Raw genomic sequence first — 20,498 nt, 5'->3', positions numbered from 1 at the left:
CTACGCTCATCTCTGGCTCCCTGATGTTTTGGCTTGTCTGACTATCCATTCCGGTTCCTGAACTCTGGTTATGTTTTGACTACATTTATTCTGTTTACCTTTTTTATTAAACAAGTGTGGTTTAACTGTACTTCTGTCTCAGTCTGATTCATGGTTTCTGACACATATCCAGAGGTTGTCTTTGGGAAATAGACTTATGAGTGCTACCAGCATTGCTGCAGAGGTTGAGGGGGTGGGGGTCAGCTGCTCAGTGCTCAGACCATATGCCACACACTGCATCAAATTGGTCTGCATGGCTGTTGTCTCAGAAGGAAGCCTCTTCTAAAGGTGATGCACAAGAAAACCCGCAATCTGTTTGCTGAAGACAAGCAGACTAAGGACATGGATTAATGGAACCATGTCCTGTGGTCTGATAAGACCAAGATAAACTTATTTGGTTCAGATTGTGTCAAGCGTGTGTGGTGTCAACCAGGTGAGGAGTGCAAAGACAAGTGTGTCTTGCCTACAGTCAAGCATGGCAGTGAGTGTGTCATGGTCTGGGGCTGCATGAGTGCTGCCAACACTGGGGAGCTGCAGTTCACTCAGGGAGCCATGAATGCCAACATGTACTGTGACATACTGAAGCAGAGAACGATCCCCTCCCTTCTGAGACTGGGCTTGAAAGGCAGTATTCCAACATGATAATGACCCCAAACACACTGCCAAGACGACCACTGCCTTACTAAAGAAGCTGAGGGTGAAGGTGATGGACTGGCCAAGCATGTCTCCAGACCTAAACCCTATTGAGCATCTGTGGGGCATCCTCAAACAGAAGGTGGAGGAGCACAAGGTCTCTTACTTCCACCAGCTCTGTGAATCTTCATGAAGGAGTGGAAGAGGACTCGGATTTGCACTTAGGGGTGTACTCACGTTTGTTGCCAGCGGTTTAAACATTAATGGCTGTGTTTTATTTTGAGGTTACAGCAAATTTACACTTTTATACAAGCTGTACACTCACTACTTTACATTGTAGCAAAGTGTAATTTCTTCAGTGTTGTCACATGAAAAGATATAATAAAGTATTTACAAAAATGTGAGGGGTGTACTAACTTTTGTGAGATATTACGTAACCGAGTGACCCCGCCCCCTCTGACACTACGGGAAAGCCATAGGGATGTCCCCGTGCATCAGAGGGGGCGGGGTCACCCGGCAATGTCATTGTGTGGCCCCGCCCTCAGTTATAAAAGAACTGTCACCTGAGAGGCCGGTCATTACGGCGGGTGCCTCCCATGGAGGCAGATCGGTGGCGGCGTGTGGCTTTGTTTTTTCTATTTCGGTCCTTTGGAGTGAGAGAAGAAGAAGATGAATGGACTTCGTGGGACACTTTTATTTTTTAATAGGACTTGTCCCAAGCCGTGTCTTGTGTTTTTTTTACCATTTTCACACAATTTTTGTGAAATGGTAGGGGTACATTTGTACCCCGTTACCATTTCACACAGGGGGGGCAAGGATCTGGGGGTCCCCTTGTTAAAGGGGGCTTCCAAATTCCGATAAGCCCCCTGCCCGCAGACCCCCACAACCACCGGGCAAGGGTTGTGGGAATGAGACCCTTGTCCGCATCAACATGGGGACAAGGTGCTTTGGGGGGCCGCTACCCCAAAGCGCCCTCCCCATGTTGAGGGCATGTGGCCTGGTATGGTTCAGGAGGGGGGGTGCTCTCTCGCCCCCCCCTCTTTTCCTGCGGCCTGCCAGGTTGCGTGCTCGGATAAGGGTCTGGTATGGATTTTTGGGGGGACCCCACACCATTTTTGAAAAAATTTTGGAGCGGGGTTCCCCTTAAAATCCATACTTAATTTACTAAAAAAAAAAAAAAAAAAACATACTGTGTATTGCCTCTCAAAAACAGAAAAATGTAACATGGAAAAAATTGAAAAAAACTGCGCTAAAAACCAGGTGAATACTTAAGTCATTTGAAAAGCTGCAAATCCGACAATAAACATAAATTGTGAATAAAAATTAGGAAAAATAAGGGATTGCGCTAATACCTGTATAATATACCATAAAAATCTGCAGTGAAAGAAGATAGTGATGATAAGTATAAATAAAGTGAATCTAAAAAGCGTGTGATAATAATCAAAAAAGTCCCATTGAGTGAAATGTCAATACAATAACCTAGTGGCTGTAAATCATCAGCATAAGTGTAAAACAAGTCCACGTGATAATGAATGTTAATCCGTGACAGCAAGGAAAGATCCACCACCGGGAATGGAAGGGGTTACTCCTTACCAGATGGCCGTGACCCTCCACTACAGAGGATCACAGCAAGCAGATAACCTTGTGAGCCAGAGAATGGAAACTGTTAGCGGCGTCCACTAGAGGTCATCTCATCGTCAGCCACACCAGTGAAACCCAGGGCTGGGTTTCGCTGGTGTGGCTGACGATGAGATGACCTCTAGTGGACGCCGCTAACAGTTTCCATTCTCTGGCTCACAAGGTTATCTGCTTGCTGTGATCCTCTGTAGTGGGGGGTCACGGCCATCTGGTAAGGAGTAACCCCTTCCATTCCCGGTGGTGGATCCTTCCTTGCTGTCACGGATTAACATTCATTATCACGTGGACTTGTTTTACACTTATGCTGATGATTTACAGCCACTAGGTTATTGTATTGACATTTCACTCAATGGGACTTTTTTGATTATTATCACACGCTTTTTAGATTCACTTTATTTATACTTATCATCACTATCTTCTTTCACTGCAGATTTTTATGGTATATTATACAGGTATTAGCGCAATCCCTTATTTTTCCGAAAAATGTAACATACCTGACAAGCAGACTGTTTTCCAGTGGAGATAGTTGGGTAACCAGTGTCTTCCAGTTTTTGAATTCTGTCAATGAATCACAACTGAAATTCTGGGGTCTGACAGAGTAGAAGTATTCCTCATCTCTCTCATCTATATACTGACACAGTTCTTCTTCTTTACTGAGATTGAAGCCAAAATTGGTTTCTAATTGTTTGCCTGGACTAGTGAATTTGCACAAGTAGCCAACATTACCATACCAGCTATTTCGTGACTTCTACAGGGCTGAAACGGCTTCACTTGGGTGCATTAGGAACAATGTTACCATTACTTTACCATCCCAAAATAAGGTGAATTGAACATGGTGTGCTCCATTTTTAAAGTCTTCAATTCTTCCAGAAGCTCTCGCTTGCGTATCAGGATTGGAAAATTATTGCTTTCAGATAATCTCCTCCATAGGCTTTCTTTTGGCCTAAATGATCATATGCATCAAATTGTACTATTAATTCGTCTCCAACACAATACTTTTCTTTGGGACTTTTTGAGTACTTGTTGTGTTGTCGATATGGGCAAAAGTCACTTTAGGCATCTTCTGATCTATATGATTGAATATCTCATTGACCAGCTTCTGAATTTCTGATTCTTTTTCTATTTTGTTGACTGTAGGTGTATGTGTCTCTATGGTAAAACACTGTAAAAACAAAAAAAGAATTAAATAATTATATACATTACAGAGTTAAAATTGTATATGCAAATTACAGAATTTTAGCAGAATTGTATATCTAAAGAAATTTTAACAGCATGTAGGAAAACAAGAAAGTGTCAAAAATGAAATATTAGAAATAGTTTCTGGGTTCACTGAACACTGAGGGCTGTGGTGAACAGGATGCATTTGTTCACATCCTAAGTTTAAATTGCCTAGGTTAGTGGACAGTACCTAAATTGACTTATCCTTGGAATTTTAGTACTGCTTTTTCTGGTTCAGTTTATTATAGCACTAAAAAATTTTATTTTCTTTCTGCTGAATAAAAGATGTATTGGGTTCCTTCATTAAGCTGACAGTTTTCCCACTATAACACCCTTTTCGTTAGGACAGAACATCATTAGGAAGTTTGGTGACATAAAAGTTTTTGTATTATTTCACATATTTAAAAGAGAAGTATGTTTTTTTTTTTTCAGATTTAGACTTACCTAGGTGGATACAGCATCGGTCTAATGCTGCATTTGTCCCCTGCCGGCTCTAACACTGAGAGCCAAGCGATCTAACACCGCAATTCACTTGGTTCTCAGTGCTCTGCAAGCTCTCTGCTCTGCCCCCCTACTCATTCACAGGAGCACTGGACTGTGGAGGGGGTGGGAGCGCCCAGCTCAGCCTCTTAGCTATGAGAGGCTGAGCCGGGTGCCCGTCCAGGCATGTGGGCGGACCCTGACTCCAGTGTTGTGATCTTGCCCGAGTCTGGACAGGCTCTGTGACTTCAGCAGACAGCAGACTTCAGCCAGCTGTCTGCTGAAAATGGGTCACAGGAGTGCAAAACGAACTGCACCCCTGTGATCCACAGGAGAAGTACAGCCAAACAAACTCAGGCTGTACTTCTTCAACAAGGTGGAAAAGATAGGGGCATATACTAAAATACAACACATCCACTGTTATCCGCCTAATCTCAATTGCATTTGCCTAAATTTACTTTTTGAACATTTGTCAGGTATTATTAGGAGTTATTGTTAATGTGTGGTCTGAGAATTGTTTGCTGTGTTACAGCGATCTATCTGAATATGAGTACTCCACTGATCCATCTATCCCTGAAGTCTGGTGCTTTCAGTCCAGCATGTGTGGAAATATGTGCTATGTGTATCGCAATTGACGTCTTTATGCGTAGGCACCCCTAACTCATGGGTTTATGCAGTGCTGTGTTTTGGCCTAGGCTGACAAGGCCCAGGCCTAGGGTGGCACTTTGTGGGGGGAGGCAAAAAAGCCACACCCCCACGGAAAAGGCACCCGCACCCTCCTCCCGCACGCAGGGCCACCATCAGGGGAGTAAAGCTGAAGAGTGCAGTGGCCTTGCGGGTGCAGAGGGGGCCAGGTAGCAGATTTAGCAGGAGCCGTCAAGCAACCCCCCCGGTAAAGCCGTGATTCTCTCTCTGATTGGCCCTCTGCTGTGGCCAATCATGGGGAGGGAAACAGCGGGCAGGAAGCTGGGCGGTGGGGCAGGGAACCCAATTAGAGACGCTCTCTCTCTTCTCCCTTCGGCTGACAGAAAGGGGAGGGGGGCAAGCGGGGGAGATACACAGACAGCCGGCAGCTCTCCTCTCCCTGTCACAGCGCTGCTGCCGAGTTCCCTGGTAAATGGAGCAGCAGCGGTGTGGCAAGGAGAGGAGAGTTGCGGGCTGTCTGTGCATCTCCCCCACTCACCCCCCCTCCCCTTTCTGTCAGCTGAAGGGAGAAGACAGAGCGGCTCTAATGGGTTCGCCGCGGAACCATGATTGGCCACAGCAGAGGGCCAATCAGAAGACACTGGGGGGCATCATGGGAAATGTAGTCCCTGAAGAGTGGCGGCACCAGTGTGTGTCCACAGACACCATGCTACAGCCCCCAACATGCATGCACTCTGCTGGGGGGGGAGCCTGGAACCCAGAAAAAAGCAGAGGAATTGGGTATTACAAGAGGAGAAAAAGAGAGTATTGTGCTTGGGAAAACCAGAGAGGGAGCCACACTGTACCCGCACCACCAGAGAGGTGAGCCACGCTGTACCCGCACCACCAGAGAGAGAGCCATGCTGTACCCGCACCACCAGAGAGGGAGCCACGCTGTATCCACACCACCAGAGAGGGAGCCATGCTGTACCCACAACACCAGAGAGAGAGCCACTCTGTACACGCACCACCAGAGAGCCACTCTGTACCTGCACCACCCGAGAGAGAGGGAGCCATGCTGTACCCGCACCACCAGAGAGGGAGCCACTCTGTACCCACACCACCAGAGAGGGAGCCATGCTGTACCCGCACCACCAGAGAGGGAGCCATGCTGTTGCCGCACCACCAGGGAGGTAGCCATGCTGTACCCGCACCAGAGAGGGAGCCACACTGTACCCGCACCACCAAAGGGGGAGAAAGATGGAGCCACTGCCAGGGTAAAGACATGCTACACTACTGACTAGAGTCACCTGGGCAACCCAGATTGAGCGAAAGTCCAGCCGGAGGGATCACTGTTGCTGTTTCACAGGGTTTGGTAAGAGGGCCTGTTGGCCATTATCCATTACTGTTTCCAGGGACTGAGCCATTAGGAAGTACCTAACTTGATATCCTCTGGGCCTTATTGACCGCCACAATGAGCTCCAACGCTGGGCCTCCGGTCCAAAAATAGGGGGGTGGCACCATTTTTACTGCACCAAGTGACACCAACCCTAGTGACGCCACTGTCCCAGAGCCCAGTGCCACAACAAGTTCCGGCACTGTGCTTTGGTAACTGGCCAGACAGGAGTGTGCTAGTGTGGGCACCCAAGACACCTGCCGCCCGGGGTCACACAAGCGGCGATCGACTTTCCGTAGCAGCCTACACCTCTCTCCCCACTGTCAGCCACACGCACTCTTTGACTCCTCCTCCTCCTCTACTCCAATGTTCTAGTATACACAGCCAGGAGGAGGAGGAGCCACAGAGGAGGGACACAACTTCAGTGCAAGAGACGCGCTGCCGGTCTGAGGTCTGTGCAGTGGCGTAGCGTGGGTTGTCAGCACCCGGGGCAAGGCAAGTAATTTGCGCCCCCCCCCCCAACCTGCGGACTTTTAGCTATCCCTGAGTCCCTTCAAATACAATAGTACTGACCTACCTGATTCCTATACTGACCACTACACTGAGAACTACACTGTCCACTACACTACATTGTCCACTACACTGACCACTATACTATACTGACCACTATACTATACTGACCACTATATTACACTGACCACTACACTGACCACCATACTACACTGTCCACTATACTGACCACTATACTACACTACACTGTCCACTATACTACACTACACTTGACCACCATACTACACTGTCCACTATACTGACCACCATACTACACTGACCACTATACTACATTATACTGACCACCATACTACACTGACCACCATACTACACTGACCACCATACTACACTGACCACCATACTACACTACACTGTCCACTATACTACACTACACTGTCCACTATACTACATTACACTGTCCACTATACTACACTACACTTGACCACCATACTACACTGTCCACTATACTACACTATACTGACCACCATACTACACTGTCCACTATACTACACTATACTGACCACCATACTACACTGTCCACTATACTGACCACCATACTACACTGACCACTATACTACACTGACCACTATACTACATTGACCACCATACTACACTGACCACCATACTACACTGTCCACCATACTACACTATACTGACCACCATACTACACTGACCACTATACTACACTGTCCTCCATACTACACTGACCACTACACTACACTGACCACTACACTACACTGACCACTACACTACACTGACCACTACACTACACTGTCCACTACACTACACTGTCCACTATACTGACCCACCATACTACACTGACCACCATACTACACTGTCCACCATACTACACAGTCCACTACACTAACCACTACACTGACCACCTATCTACACTGTCCACTATACTACACTGACCACCATACTACACTGACCACCATACTACACTACACTGACCACTATACTACACTGTCCACTACACTGTACACTATACTGACCACCATACTACACTGTCCACTACACTAACCACTACACTACACTACACTGTCCACTATACTACACTGACCACTATACTACACTGTCCACTACACTACACTGTCCACTACACTACACTGTCCACTACACTACACTACACTATACTGTCCACCATACTACACTGTCCACCATACTACACTGTCCACCATACTACACTGTCCACTACACTGTCCACTACACTACACTGACCACTATACTACACTGACCACCATACTACACTGTCCACTACACTAACCACTACACTGTCCACTATACTGACCACCATACTACACTGTCCACTATACTACACTGACCACTACACTAACCACTATACTACACTACACTGACCACCATACTACACTGTCCACTATACTACACTGACCACCATACTACACTGTCCACTACACTATACTGTCCACTATACTACACTATACTGACCACCATACTACACTGTCCACTACACTACACTGACCTCCATACTAAACTACACTATACTGACCACTATGCTAACCACTATACTACACTATACTCAGGCCCAGATTAAGAGCATCATGGGCCTGGTGCTAAGGATGTTGGTGGGCCTTTTTTATGAAAATAAATAAAATGAAAACGCAAACAATTTTTTGTGAAATTTAAATTAAAGAGGGAGGGAGAGGGAGAGGGAGAGGGAGAGAGAGAGTGGTAGGGGGTGAAGGGGGTGAGAGAGAGGGGATGAGAGAGAGAGGGGGGTGGGAGTGAGGGGGTGAGTCTGTGGGGGGCACAGCATAGTACATTACACGGGAGGGGGGGGGGGGTATAGCACAGTACATCACATGGTTGGCACAACACATTACATGGTGGATACAGCACATTTAATGGCAGGCACAGCACATTACGCGGTTGGCACTGCCCAATACAGCACATTACAAGGTAGGCACAGTACATTATATGGTGGGCACAGCACATGACATGGTTGGTACTGCACAACACAACACATTTCATGGTGGGCACAGCTCATGCACACAGTGGGCACAGGACCTTATATGGTGGGCACAGCACATGACATGGCAGGCACAGCTGAGCACATTACATGGTGGGCACTGGACATTACAAGTGGGCACTGCACAGAACATTATATGGTGGGCACAACACATTATATAGTGGGTACTGCACATAGCATGGTGGGCACTGCACAGCACATGACAAGGTGGGCACTGCATGACACAGCACAGCACAATACATTGTGAGCACAGCACATTAAATGGTGGACACCACACATGACATGATGAGCCCTGCACACCACATTCCATTGTGGGTACTGCACGGCACATGCCATGGTGGACAATGTACAGCACATTACAACATGGTGAGTACAGCATATTACATGGTAGGCACTGCATGGTGCAGCACATGACATGGTGGGCACAACACAGCACATGACATGGTGGGCACTGCACAGCAATTTACATGATGGGCACTGCACATGACATGGTGGGCACTGCATGACACAGCACATTACATGGTGGGTACAGCGCATTACATGGTGGGCACTGCATGGCACAGCACATGACGTGGTGGGCACAGCGCATTACATGGTGGGCACTGAATGGCACATAACATTACATGGTGGGCACAACACATTACATGGTGGGCACTGCATGGCATAGCACGTTTCATGGTGGGAAATGCAACTGCACATTACATGTTAGGAACTGCACATGACATGGTGGGCACTGTTGAACAGCACAGCACATTACACAGTGGGCACAACACACTACATGCTGGGCACAGCACATGGCAGGGTGGGCACAGCATAGCACATGACATGGTGGGAAGTGCACATGACATGGTGGGCGCTGCACATTACACGGTGGGCACTGCACATTACATGGTGGGATCACTGTATGGCACAGCACATGACATGGTGGACACTGCAAATTACATAGCGGGCATTGCAAGGCACAGCCATGACATGGTGGGCATTGCACATGACATGGTTGGCACTGGATGGCACATCACATGACATGGTGGGCACTGCACATTACATGGTGGGCAATGCAAGGCACAGCACATGACATGGTGGGCACTGCACATTACATGGTGGGCACTGCAAGGCACAGAATGACATAGTGGGCACTGCACATCACATGAAGGGCAATGCAATGCACAGCACATGACATGGTCAGCACAGCGCATTACATGGTGGGCACTGCAATGTACAGCAAATGACATACTGGACACAGCACATTACATGGGGGGCACTGCAAGGCACATGACATGACATGGTGGGCACAGCACATTACATGGGGGGCACTGCAAGGCACATGACATGACATGGTGGGCACAACACATTACATGGTGGGCACTGCATGGCATAGCACATTTCATGGTGGGAAATGCAACTGCACATTACATGTTAGGAACTGCACATGACATGGTGGGCACTGCAAGGCACAGCATGACATAGTGGGCACTGCACGTCACATGAAGGGCAATGCAATGCACAGCACATGACATTGTTCAGCACAGCGCATTACATGGTGGGCACTGCAACGTACAGCAAATGACATACTGGACACAGCACATTACATGGGGGGCACTGCAAGGCACATGACATGGTGGGCACAGCACATTACATGGGGGCACTGCAAGGCACATGACATGACATGGTGGGCACAGCACATTACATGGGGACACTGCAAGGCACATGACAGGACATGGTGGGCACAGAACATTACATGGGGACACTGCAAGGCACATGACATGGTGGGCACAGCACATTACATGGGGGGCACTGCAACGCACATGACATGGTGGGCACAGAACTTTACATAGTGGGCACTGCAATGCACATGACAGGACATGGTGGGCACAGAACATTACATGGGGGGCACTGCAAGGCACATGACATGACATGGTGGGCACAGCACATTACATGGGGGGCACTGCAATGCACATGACATGGTGGGCACAGAACTTTACATAGTGGGCACTGCAATGCACATGACAGGACATGGTGGGCACAGAACATTACATGGGGGGCACTGCAAGGCACATGACATGACATGGTGGGCACAGAACATTACATGGGGGCACTGCAAGGCACATGACATGACATGCGGGGCACTGCAATGCACATGACATGGTGGGCACAGCACTTTACATAGTGGGCACTGCAATGCACATGACATGGTGGGCACAGCACATTACATAGGGGCACTGCAATGCACATGACATGGTGGGCACAGCACATTACATGGGGGGCACTGCAAGGCACATGACATGGTGGGCACAGCACATTACATGGGGGGCACTGCAAGGCACATGACATGGTGGGCACAGCACATTACATGGGGGGCACTGCAAGGCACATGACATGACATGGTGGGCACAGCACATTACATGGGGGCACTGCAAGGCACATGACATGACATGGTGGGCACAGCACATTACATGGGGGCACTGCAAAGCACATGACATGGTGGGCACAGCACATTACATAGGGGCACTGCAATGCACATGACAGGACATGGTGGGCACAGCACATTACATGGGGGGCACTGCAAGGCACATGACATGGTGGGCACTGGGCACAAGAGAGCACATGACATGGTGGGCACAGCACATTACATGGGGGCACTGCAAGGCACATGACATGACATGGTGGGCACAGCACATTACATGGGGGGGGGCACTGCAAGGCACATGACATGGTGGGCACAGCACATTACATGGGGGGGGCACTGCAAGGCACATGACATGGTGGGCACAGCACATTACATGGGGGGGCACTGCAAGGCACATGACATGACATGGTGGGCACAGAACATTACATGGGGACACTGCAAGGCACATGACATGTTGGGCACAGAACTTTACATAGTGGGCACTGCAATGCACATGACAGGACATGGTGGGCACAGAACATTACATGGGGGCACTGCAAGGCACATGACATGTGGGGCACTGCAAAGCACATGACATGGTGGGCACAGCACTTTACATAGGGGCACTGCAATGCACATGACAGGACATGGTGGTCACAGCACATTACATGGGGACACTGCAAGGCACATGACATGGTGGGCACAGAACTTTACATGGGGCACTGCAATGCACATGACATGGTGGGCACAGAACTTTACATAGTGGGCACTGCAATGCACATGACAGGACATGGTGGGCACAGAACATTACATGGGGGCACTGCAATGCACATGACATGGTGGGCACAGCACTTTACATAGGGGCACTGCAATGCACATGACAGGACATGGTGGGCACAGCACATTACATGGGGGGCACTGCAAGGCACATGACATGGGGGGCACAAGAGAGCACATTACATGGGGGGAAGCAGCAGTCTGTCCCCTAGCACAATAATTACACAACATCCCCCTAACAAATGTACTGACCTTATCATAACAGTATGGGATATATCCTTCCTCCCGGGCTCCTGCTGGATAGGACATCAGCGCCCCTCCCCCAGACACTGAGGATCTGTGTGAGTGGAACAGATCCTGTGATAGGAGACAGGCATCGACAGAGACAGGACTTGGCTGCACTGACTTGTCTCCTCCATGTGTGCACAGAGGGCTCCTCTTCCTTCAGGAAGGCACACAGGAATTGACAAGCCACTGCCATGGGCCTATATTGAGGGAGGGGCCTGGAGCTGCAGCTCCACCAGCCCCTATGTTAATCCGGCCCTGACTATACTGTCCACTACACTGCCCCCCATAGTGACACTACACTGACCTCCATACTATACTACACTACATTGTCCTGCCTACAGTCTCTCTCGCCCCCCTCCCTCCCTCCCCCTCCCAGTAACAAGACTCTCACTTACCTTCTTATCCTGGCTGCATCGATCCGGATGAGGAGGAGAAGACAGCGGCGGCTCACATTCTTCTCTCCCCTGCGCTCTGCTTGCTGCCATGTTCAGTATCCAGCGCCCTGTGATTGGGCGTATGGGGGTCATGTGCGGAGGCGGGGCGCCTCACATGACCCCCATACACCCAATCACAGGGCGCCGGACACTTAACATGGCGGCCGGAGCCCGGGGACACAAAATTAGAAATTAGGAGGAGGCAGCCAGTGACACATACTGGCGCCCCCCTAAATATCGCTCCCGGGGCCACGGCACCCCCTGCACCCCCCACGCTACGCCACTGGGTCTGTGTATAGTTTACAGTGGAGGGGGACACAGTAACCAGGAAGGGGGGGGGCAGATAACAGATGCACACCTGGAGTAATGGGAGGGGGGTAAGGGGATATGTACTGGGTGCTTTGGGAGGGGAGAGGATATGTGCTAGTGGGGGGGTCTGATCCTCCCCCCACCACTAGCACATGTTCTCTCTCCTCCCAAAGCACCCAGCACATATCCCCTTACCCCCCAAATGAAAAGATGCCGCATCCTCTGTCCTCCTCCTGTGGTGTCCCTCTCTGTCCTCTTCCCGTGGCGTCCCTCTGTCCTCCTCCCATGAAGATGACAGGGCAGATCTTAAAAAGGAAGGGGTGTGGCCTTGAAGGAAGGGGTGGGTCATAGGGAATGCGCGAGTTTAGTCAGGCGTAGGGCAGCACAAAACCTAAATACACAACTGGGTTTATGCTTGTATGAGAATATATGTGGGGGTGGGGGGGGGGGGTTCAAAAATTTTTAGGGGAGATTTTATTTGCTTGAGTGTAACTTACATTTTTTATAATTTAAAAACTATTTTTGTTACTTTGTGTTATTTTTTTATTACATAAGGGACAAAAAGTCCCCTTGTGATGATTTTTTGGTGAAAGGTTCTCTTTAAGGAGACATTCGAAGTCTAAAAAGACCCTGCATGTCTCCTCTGTGCTCCACTGAATGTAATGCAATGCAGATCGCATTGCGTTACATTCGTTACCAGCCATGCTGGTCAGGGAGACTGAGAGGCGGACCTGGAAGTGACGGCAAACACGTAGCTTTAAAGGTCAGCAACAAGAAGTGGAAGAGACTGGACATGGGTCTGGTCAACTCCCTCCTCCCTACCTGTTGGCAGATGCTATGCTGGTCCCGGGCTTGCAGATGGGCAAGCGGAACCAGGGATACATGGTGGGGGGGAGGGCGCACGTGAGGGGGGGGCACATTTCTGGGGGTTTGTCGAAGCAATCAGGCAGCTGCTGGAATGCTTCCACCTGACAGGCAGGAGTCTGCTTGTTGGATTTGCACACCATATGTGTAACCCCCCCGTTTATATGACGTACGGGTCTGGCAGTGAAAGGGTTAAAGTCGTACCAAACACAAAAGAAAAAAAATATTATATTGCAGCTTACCATTTATTAGATGCAATGGCTGCATTTTCCTTTTTAGGCTTTGTTTCTTTTATTTTCATCTGGTGATCCAGCCAGTAATTGTTATAATGTGAAGTGCTTATGCGCTGCTATGTAAATAATATAATAAGGAACTGCTGCACGATTACTAGCATAACTCATGCCACTCTAAATGCATATGCAAAAGAAAGGAATAGTGCGCTATTCAACAAAGGAAAAAAGACATACGTAAATTCCTTGAATAAAATGCCAAGGACAATCATTAGTGCTAAACATAAATACATACAATATATCAATAGTTGAATGTAAGCGTATAAGACAAAACGTCCAGTGATTGTAAAGTCCACTTCAATAAACAATATTAGAGGTGAAAGTAAAACACAGATGATAGCCATCTACTGTATGTGCAGACAGCTATGTGTCAGAAACAGCTTCCAGCAAACACCTATAGGTGCAATGCCCGCTCACCTTGCTCCATGACCCACCACAGGTCATACTGCACCTTTTTTACACAAATCTTGAGTTGCTAACTTGATGTGTCTCCAAATAGATGGCTTCCTCTTGTACTCTTCCTTTTTCGTTGTAGGTAACTCCACTAGGGACCGGGTACTCAGAATACACAAAGGAATAGCCTATTATGCTATACAAAACATTTTTCTTTAATAAATTAAAAATACTTACAGGAATTTTTCTTGTTAATAACATATATAACATCCAAAGAACGATAGCGGCTGATCGCCTCCTCACCACGGCCTTCCGGGTCTCGGAGACAGTGACGTCATTTCCGGTGTCTCCAAGATGGATGGATATCACGTGTTTTTTCTTTCACCTTTAGCCTGGGTTCACACTAGTGCGATCTCAGAGATCGCATGTGATTCGCCCCCGCACCGTAGGTGCCGATCACGTGCGATCTCTGAGAAATGCAGTTGTATGGCTGAACTCGCATTGGATACGCACAGAAAATAGTGCAGGGACTTGTTTTTCCCCGCATTACAATCGGATCGCATGGGTGTTCTCACCTATGCAATCCAATTCCTGTGCGAGTTCAAAGTTTGCACTGCGATCTGTGAATTAAACTGAGGGAGTCAAAGTTAATGACACCCGCAGCGGTTCGCAGAAGGCAGTGTGAACTGCCTGCGGGAGAGGAGCGATGCGGGAACCGGCGCTGGAATCGCACTGGTTCCCGCATCGCACATATGTGAACCCAGTCTTAATATGTTTTTTTTTTAAGTGGACTTTATAATCACTGGATGTTCTGTCTTATACTCTTACATTCATTTATTTATATATTGTATATATTTATGTTTAGCACCAAGCCAGTGTTTTTCAAAATACCAAGCTCTCCAGCAGATTTTATCAGTTGGGCCTTGTTTACACTTGGTCAAAATACTGACACTGAACAAATGCACCTATTTTTTTTGGGGGGGAACAAGGCCTATCGTGTCACAAACTCATGTCAGCGTGTTTATGGTACGTTACCATAGACTTGAATGGAAGGACTTGAGATGCTTCAACTCCTTTCAAATTCGACATGTAGCTTCATTTTTGAAGAGCAGAAATGCGAACACTTTATTATGTTCATAATGTGAACAGCTCTGTGCACTGTCCATATTATCAGTTGAAGACTGCTTTACTAGGAATTTGAAGAGCATTAAAAATGCATCTCAAACACCTGCTTTTAATGGCAGGGTGAACAGCACCTTACAGAGATTAGACAAGCCATATAACACTAGCAGGGGTGCTTACAATGATCAGCTTTTTTGTTTTTTGTAACTGCTTATAAAGTGTGAGCTGGAGTTTGGTTTCACTACAATAGATCTAACACTTCCCTTCCCCAGACTGACAATGCTGCCATCCAATGGTGCCCCTATGCTTCTTCATCCAAAGTGGGGACACTCTAAGGCAATTTTGCCACAATTGTCACCTGACAAATCACAGTAAAATCGCACAGAATCATTGATGCCTGTCGCCCAAAAGAAGTTCAGGAGCTTCTTTGGGGCGACAGGCGCCCCACGATCCTGTTTGCACAATTTTACTGAGATTCGTCAGGTGACAATTGTGGCAAAATCATGCCGCGATTTGGGTGCAATTCAAAGTAACTAAGATTGCAAGGGCGTCCTGCGATTTGCAGCAACTTGGAATCGTGACGATTCCGCCCGCATTCCGGAACGCCATTGTATGAACAGATTTTGCCGTGTTTTTACAGCGATTCCCATTTTGCGTTTTTTTGTGCTTTTTTTGGGGTGAAAATTTGTTGGGCAGATTAAAAAATGCTAATTATGGCAAAAATCACTGTAAAAAACACAGTAAAAACGCACTATATGCTTTTCTGCAGCTTCTTTATTGAAGTCTAATGAACCAAAAATGCATTTAAAAAAGTCCCTGACCCTTTTTAAAATGCAGAGGCACAAAAATGCATTAATGTGAACGTGTTCTATAGGAACCCATGTTAAAAAAAAGTCCTGCGTTTCTGCAAAAAGCATGAAAAAACGCATTTCTGTGAATGGAGCCTAATGCAGGAGATATATTACTGGCCAGATCACCAGGTGAAAACAGAAAGAGAAAAAAAGAAAATGAATGCATATCTCCAAACTTTTTGAGATGGGAACGAGGGACACCTATTAGCAAAACTATGTAGGCATAGAACATGTCACTTTAAAAAGGAGAATTATACTTTAAAATAAAAAAAAAATAAAAAAGAAGATTAGTTAAGCCCACAAGTTTTTTTACCACTACTATACTTTTATGCTGGCTTTTGATATTTACAAATGCAGCATTCAAATTTAGAAATTGGATTGTAAAGCACTGACACTTTTTGAAAGATAAATATTGCATTTTATATACAACTATATAGATCAGACCAAAATGAGGGACAAATGAGGAGGAAAGAGGGACATTTTTCCAAATCAAGGACAGTCCCTCGAAATCAGGGACAGTTGGGAGCTATGCAAATGATAATGAGATCTTCCAGAACATTACAGACAGGGATAATTTTGGTAAACATTCCCCAGCCCCCTCCTTAACATTGCAAAGCAGGTGAATACTTCAGTTTTGTATTTTTCAGAAAAATATCAAGTAAAACGTTAGCAGCAATTTTATATATTTGTTTAAAAATATGCTATGTGAATAGGAACATGTAACAAATATACGGCAAGTTTTATCCCAATTTGGCTGCAAAAGTAAAAATGCATTACCTAAAGACTTAAAGTGGTCTTCAGATGCATGTTACTTGGTCTGTTCCTTTGCCTTTCTCTGCACCATCATTGACACTTGCTCTGTGACCTGCTTTGACTTCCCACTTCAGCCTTTCATCTGAACCTGTTACAATTACCAATTCTATGATTCCCTTCTGACTATAGGAGAGATTTACTATAACTGGAGAGTGCACAATCTGGTGCAGCTGTGCATAGAAACAGGGGAATAACTAGAAATAGCAGGGCCCCATCGCAAAATGTTGTATGGGGCTCCCTGCAAACAGCCCCCCCCTCCACAGCTGCCCTAGTGTCAATGCAGCGTGACCTGTGCCCCATGCAGCGTGACCAATGCAGCGTGACCTGTGCCCATGCAGTGTGACCAATGCAGCGTGACCTGTGGCCCATGCAGCGTGACCAATGCAGCGTGACCTGTGCCCCATGCAGCGTGACCTGTGCCCCATGCAGCGTGACCTGTGCCCCATACAGCGTAACCTGTGCCCCATACAGCGTGACCTGTGCCCCATACAGCCTGGTCTGCCTGTGCCCCATACAGCCCCACCTATGCAGAGGAAGAGGCAAGCCACCCGGATCAGCAGAGAGCAGGAATGCCCGCTGTAATAGCTTTAATTTGAATTTCCTGTCTTCCCGGGGCTCATCGTCACATAGCCCCACCTCTTGGCCCGATGCCTTTGATGACATCACATGTCCCGCATTGGATCGCCGTTCTGTCCATCAAAGGCGCCATGCCAAGAGGTGGAGCTATGTGACGTGAGCCCCGGGAACACTGGAAGTTCTAATGAAAGCTATTACATCAGGCAATTCAGCTCTCTGCTGATACAGACAGCTCGCCTCTTCTTCTCCTCTCTCTTCCCCTGGCTGGGAGACTGTGCCGGCGGTGCTCTCATCCTCACTGGGCCCCACTCGGCTGCGGGCCCCATAGTGCCCGCATGGGTCGCTATGGTGGTAGTTCCGCCCCTGCATAGAAACCAATCAGCTTCTAACTTCATTTTGTTCAATTTATATATACAGTATGCTGGACAATTTCTAGAGACAGTCCAACACATCCACATCCCTGATGAATATAGAATAGATTGAAGAGAGCACACCACCTCCTCATAAGATGGTGGGATTTAAAAGATGTGTATAGAGCTAAAAATAAAAATAGTTAAATTTATTCCAAAAGTTCATCAGTTTAAAAGTTTACAATAATGACATTTGGTCACAGAATTAGACCAATAATCAAGACATTGTTTAATGAAGCTCTGACAATAAAACTTGGAAGCTGATTGTTTTCCATGCACAGCTGCACTAGATTTTGCACTCTCCATTTTTAGTAAATCATCCCTAATCTCTGTGCTTGTTAATTCAGCTTTTTTCCTTGTCCTGTGACTTCTTACCAACTTGTTAGTCAGCTGCTCATCTGCTACTGACTTTGTCCTGTGCCCTGACCACCTTCATGTTTTGAAAGCTGCTGTCTACCAGTGCTGCAGTTGCTGGGTGCTGCTTTCCTTCTGCATGTACATGTATCACCAGCAAGTCAAAGTTATAGTCATGCCTGCAACACCCTGCCTGTTATCACACATGAGTGCATGAACCCGAAGTCTACAATTAACAAACATGTCTAATATACATTTATACACCTACTGGCACCTTATGAATGGAGGTAGAAGGTATAGTCCAGTGGCTATAATAATGTATACAGCAGATAATGGACTAAGGTAATAATTACTTTAAAAAAATTATCAGTCTATCAATGTTCCCTTTTTATTTTTTGATTGTAAATCAGGCTTAAGAGAAGGCAAAATACAGTAGCCATAATTAGTAGACTCTTATATGTTAGAATGACAATTGTGCTATCTGCTCGAAGAGGGGGTGAGAAAAAAAGGTAGGAATTTGCTTGTTAAAAATGATATACATGCATTCTATATTGAAACAGCAAAGGAAATATACAAACAACACCTACGATGTTCTTGGTTTCAAGTGTTCTGTGAAGTAGTCAATGTCTTTATGACATTCAGATAAAGGTACAGAGCAGTGGTTACACCTGTCATCATTTCAAGCAAAGGGTGTGTACTCTACTCACAATTAGATCACTTCAAAACCTTTACCAGACAAAGCTATTATTTGTTTAACTGAAAAAAACAAAACGTATGACAACATTCCATTCTTGGATGTGAAAATTGAAGGAGTCTTAAATTCTGTGTAGCTGTTTTACTTGTTGCACTTGTTACAGTTGAATTTGGGAACAATAGGTTAGGAAAGTGTATCCATTGGTAAGTGGAGCAAATTTATAAAGCAGTGAATTTGAATTTTGAATCAATCACTTTAATTTAAAACAAACAATGGTTCACCTGAAGTGAATGTTTGGTAAATGTCACTTTCACTTCTTCATAAATATATCACTTAAAGAGGAGTTCCGCAGCCCCCCCCCCAGCGAAAAAATTAAAAGTCAGCAGCTACACATTCTGTAGCTGCTGACCTTTAGTATAGGTTCACACTTGTGCAAACATAGACATCACACGTGATTCACACCCACACTGCGGTGCCGATCACATGCAATGTCTTGGCAATGTGTAAGGTGTATGCCTGAACTCGCATTGCATCTGCAGGAAAAAAGTGCAGAATGGTTGTATATTAACATATTACAGTATTTCTTAACATACAAATTCAAACATGGAAGACAGTCTGTATATTTATGTTATATCAAATAATAGTGCACCGCAACCCAAACCATATACTAATCTAAAGGATAATAAACACAATCTAAGTGATCATCAATTGAAAACAGAGAAATCATACAATTCTAAATTCATGAAGTGAATACAAAAAATATATATATATAAATAAATATACAAATAAAAAAAATGTAATAAAAAAAACACCACGAATCTGAAATGAAATTTATATAAATGAATATATAAATACATAATTAATGCAAGTCATATGAAAGTCCACCAATATTGTGTATCAGCCACAATGATGAAAGTGCATCAAACATGAGTGTTTCAATCAAAATGCATGTGCAGAAAAATGTGCACCATTGCTGTGCTCAACCACCAGTTCATGCTGCCTCTTACCTCATACAAAGACCCCCACAATGGTAAGGTCATTCATAGCCTTCCCAGATCCCTAGGTAATATCACTGCAGTAATACTCCAAGGGCATTCCGAGAGCACAAGGAACAGGTTTCACTCCATTCCACAATACTATTACCTTCCCACTTAGCAAGGGATATAAGAAATTAAAACTCATTGTGTAGTATGCCAAATACTCTGGTATGTTGTTAACCAAGTAAAATTATTACTCACAAAGGAGGTGCCCTCTATAATCCAGTGGACTAGATAAAGATTGCCTGTTTGACATCAACAAAATCTCACTGCATCTGTAATTAGCATTGGGTCAATGGGGATGTTAAATGACTATACCTTTGAAATAATAGG

General features: G+C 46.2%; 1 pseudogene; it reads right to left on the bottom strand.

Moving 5' to 3' along the window:
• LOC141145231 (NXPE family member 1-like) overlaps window positions 1–20,289 on the bottom strand; it is a 98,480-nt pseudogene extending 78,191 nt beyond the window's left edge.
• Window positions 20,290–20,498: the final 209 nt, after the last annotated feature.

This window comes from Aquarana catesbeiana, linkage group LG05, assembly GCF_042186555.1.
Source record: "Aquarana catesbeiana isolate 2022-GZ linkage group LG05, ASM4218655v1, whole genome shotgun sequence".
Classification (NCBI taxonomy): Eukaryota; Metazoa; Chordata; class Amphibia; order Anura; family Ranidae; genus Aquarana; species Aquarana catesbeiana.
This window is presented reverse-complemented; position numbering and strand designations above follow the sequence as displayed.